This window comes from Rattus rattus, chromosome 6 (assembly GCF_011064425.1).
Source record: "Rattus rattus isolate New Zealand chromosome 6, Rrattus_CSIRO_v1, whole genome shotgun sequence".
NCBI lineage: Eukaryota > Metazoa > Chordata > Mammalia > Rodentia > Muridae > Rattus > Rattus rattus.
In genome coordinates this window covers 71,494,930-71,499,632 of record NC_046159.1, presented here as the reverse complement: position 1 = coordinate 71,499,632, position 4,703 = coordinate 71,494,930, and positions in this window count along the sequence as shown.

The window sequence follows — 4,703 nt, the reverse complement described above, 5'->3', positions numbered from 1 at the left end:
TTGTTGCTATTAAAAAGTCCGTCTTTAGATTTCAAATGTCTCTTACATTAAGGAATACATTTATCTTATTCAGAAACTTTAGAAAGACACTTTATAAAACCTGTATAGATATTTAAGAGCATCAAAAAGTACAAAAGTATTAGGAACTTTTAGCCTTCTAATGCGCTCTCTCTCTCTCTCTCTCTCTCTCTCTCTTTCTCTCCCTCTCCCTCTCCTTCTTCCTCTCTCTCTCCCTCTCCTTCCCCCCTCTCTCTGTGTATGTGTGATTGTGTGTGTGTGTGTGTGTGTGTGTGTGTGTGTGTGCACAAGTGCTTTCACATGCACATCCAGAGACCAGAAGTCAATTCTAAGGGTATCTTTTTATTTCAGCATCTATCTTATTTTTGACACTGTGTATCTCACCAAGTAGTAACCTTTTTATGAATAAGGATAATTTGATGACAATTATAACCTATAAGTTAGTGGTTCAGTTAGACTAAACATTGTTTCTACCTTTAGAAAATGAGATGGAGAGCCTAGTTCTAAGATACCAAGTATTTGCTATTATAGACTACTTGATTAAACTCATGTTTTATGAAATGAGAGATAATAAATGTGTTTGATAATGATATTTACCTCCAGGTTTTATTTTAGGGATTAAGTAATGCTGAGAACACAGACCGCTCGTGAGTTAAAACATATTTATAGTTTATAAAAATATTTGAAACATCATTGGTACTTTCATATCCATAAGATCCCTTTTGAATTTTTATTTGAGCAAAATTATTTGTCAGCTTTAAAGAGTGGTCTACAACCTTCCAAGATCACCATCCCTTTTCAAACTTTAAACTTATTAACTCTTATGAGAAGAACAATATCCACATCACACAGAAATTTCATTAGTATATTAATTTTTAGTTGAAAGCATTCATAGATAATTGAAGGTATCCTTGCCATGTTTTGTAAATATCGAAAAAAAAAACCAAATCAATAGGTTTACCTTCAAATATTCTTTGAAGTTAATGTTTTAAAACTATGATGAAGTAGATGAAGACACTAAAACATAAAGTACTCCTACCTTGTTTCTCTACACTATTTCCCATTCTTTCTCATGATGAGTGTCCTTTGCTGTTTTCTCACATTCTTACTTCATGGAAATAAGTTTTGTGATTCTTTTACAAAGTAATAATTAAGATGCTAGCAATAATTCTTTGATGGGAATAGTTTGTTGACACTTCTCTCTATGAAGATGTGCACAGAAATTCAGGATAATACAGACAGCTGAAGCAAACCACTGAACTGTGAACGGGACCCGCGTTAAAGGAATTAGAGAAAGGACTGGAAGAGCTTGAAGGGGCTGGAGACCCCATATGAACAACAATGCCAACCAACCAGAGCTTCCAGGGACTAAGCCACTACCCAAAGACTGTACATGGACTGACCCTGGGCTCCAACCTCATAGGTAGAATGAATAGCCTAGTAAGAGCACCAGTGGAAGGGGAAGCCCTTGGTCCTGCTAAGACTGAACCCCCAGTGAACGTGATTGTTGGGGGGAGGGCAGTATTGGAGGGAGGATGGGGAGGGGGACACCCATATAGAAGGGGAGGGGGAGGTGTTAGAGGGATGTTGGCCTGGAAACCGGGAAAGGGAATAACATTTGAAATGTAAATAAGAAATACTCAAGTTAATAAAGAAAAAAAAGGAAAAAAAATACAGACAGGTGAAATAGCTTTATTATAAAGGAACTGGAAGATGTATTTAAGCTTGACTAGTCTCATATTTCCCTACTGACAATTAACTATTAAGGGGAGGTTGTATCCCTCCACTTGACGCCCTATCTTTCTACTGGAGGTGAACTCTACAAGTTCCTTCTCCCCACTGCTGGGCATTTCATCTAAGGTTCCCCCCTCTGAGTCCTGAGCATCTCTCACCTCCAATATCTCTGGTACATTCTAGAGGGTCCTCCCTACTTCCTACCTCCCAAGGTTGCCTCTTTCCAATTTTCTGCTGGCTCTCAGGGATTCCCTCCTGATCCCCCCTTAATACACAATTATGTTCCACTTTTCCTCTACTTATCCCCTGTCCCACCCAGAGCCTCACTCCCTCTGCTCCCGACGATTGATTTCTTCTCCCTCCGAAGACGGGTTGAACATTCTCACGTGGGCCCTATTGCTTATTAACCTTCTTGAGTCCTATGGATTGTATCCTGGGTAGTCTGTATTTTTTTTTTTTGCCTTATATCCACTGTTTAGTGAGTACATGCCATGCATGTCCTTTGGGGTCTGAGTTAATTCACACAGGTTGGTATTTTTGAGTTCCATCCATTTGCCTGAAAAACTCAGGGTGTCCTCATTCTTAATAACTGAATAGTATTCCATCGTGTGAATGAAGCACATTTTCTGTACTCCTTCTTCTGTTGTGGGACATCTGGTTGTTTCCAGTTTCTGGCTTTCACAAATAAGGCCACTATGAACATAGTGGTTCATGTGTCCCTTTGGAATTGTGGTGCATCTTTTGTGTCGCTGCCCAAGAGTGGTATAATTGGATTTTCAGGCAGATCTATTTCTGAAGAACCTCCAGATTGATTCCAGAGTGGTTGTACCAGTTTGTAATCCCACAGTAAAAAACTCTGATTCCGAATTTCTCCTGTTTAAAATAACTGCAAAGACAATAATAGAGACTGAGGGAAATGAGTTCAGTGGGATCCAGCCCAAGGGGAGGCTCCAAGGCCTGACCCTATTACTGGTGTTCTGGTGTGCTTACTGACAGAAGCTATCATGGCGGCCCTCCGAGAAGACTAACAGGAACTAAAAGAGCAAGATGAAGATAGTTACACCCAACAAATGGACAGAAGCTGGGGAGCCTTGTTGTTGAATTAGAGAAAGAATGGAAGAAGCTGAGGAGGACGGTGACCCATAGGAAAACCAGCAATCGCAAGTAACCTGGACCTCTGCTATCTCTAAGACACAGAGCCACCAACCAGGCAGCATACACCAGCTGATGTGAAGAACCCAACACATATAGAGCAGAGAACTGCCTGGTGTAGCTTAAGTGAGAGAAGAAGTACCTAACCCAGGAGAGACTTAAGGCCCCAGGGAGGGTTAGGTCAGGTGGTTTGGGGGTTGGGAAGGGATATCCTCTTGGAGACATGAGAAGAGGAATGGATGAGGAACTGTTGAGGGTGGACTGGGAGGGGGATTGTCAAACAAAAAAAGATTAGAGTATAAAAAAGAAAGAAAGAATGGATCCAAATAAAAACCCAAGATACAAAATCCTTTTTACATCAGCGGCAGTAAAAATGCTAATCCTGGTAACACTTAATTGTTTTGTGTAATAAGTCCATAATAGTGATGAGATACAGGGATACAGCCCTCACCACATCTACTCTGTGGCAAAGGGAGTCTGGGAATCTGGGGATAAATGCTAGCACTCAGAGGATGTGGGACACACACTGTCATGTAAGGGGATATTCTTGCTTATGCCACAACACTGGATTCTCATTCTCACTGACTCTAGCAATGGTCCTATGGGGACTGCAAAGGGAGACAATCTACTGTTTGTACCAATAAGCATTCTACACATATGATACTTCTATTTCTGTTTATCAATAAATTTGATATTTAGACTATATGTGGTGGATATTCACCACTAAATGGTCAATTAAGAAGGTATCTGTGGGCTGGAAAATGTGAATGCAGCTTGTATAAAGATTGCCAGTAGTCACTGTAAAAGAAATTAAGTCTTCTTTGAGAAGACCTTGTTCACTCTCCTACAAATTATTACTATCTCATGTTCTATTCGGAATTTTGAACAAATGTACTATACTAGTTCTTAATTTACACTTCTTACATTTAAGTATAAATTTATGTAGTGTATACTGGGTATTTTCAGGCATTTCTCTGCAGTGTTTTCAAATGGTTATCAGTTTCATTTTTTCATTCAAAAATAAAAGTATATACTGAATTAAAAATAATTAATATTGTATCAATAGCAACATCATTTCGAATGAAGATGTCAGGAAAATTCCAGTAAAATACAGTACTGGGAAAAATGATTATTGCAATTGATAGTTGAAATTAATATAAGAACCATCTTTGCTAACACAGAGTTGAACCAAAGAATTGTTATTGTTCACAGGCTTCTATTCCACTGTAGTTGCAAAATGGAGTTAGTTTTTTGTAAGCTGTGGTAGAGAAATGTATAATCTAAAAAAAGAAAATAATTACTAAAGAAACTCCTCTTGGCCACATTAAAAATTATTTATATGACTAATGGAGAAATACAGAGTTGTGGACAGAAACTGGAGTGAAAGGATGAAGAAAGAGAGTAAGGAGGAGAAGTAGCAGGAGCAGGAATAGGAGGAAGAGGGATAGAAGGATGTGAGGTAGGCGGGAGAGGAACATTCAAGTACTCATGGTGGAGTCTGAATGCTGGCCAGCATGTTTCTTCAGGTGTGTTATAGCCACATCAATTATTTACTCCTTTTTTTTAACGGAGCTTCAATGCGGTCTTTTCCTTACCTTTTTTTTTCATATTTTCTTACTATTATCTGGTACAATGAAGGCACTCACAAGTATAGACAGGTTTTACCTTTTCTGAATTTTCATCTGCTTGGGATCTAAAAGTTACAGTTTACTAGAAGGATACATTTGGCTATAGAGTGGATCTCAGCATGTAACTCTGTTTACTACTAAACATATTTCTATGTCAGAAGTAAATCATTA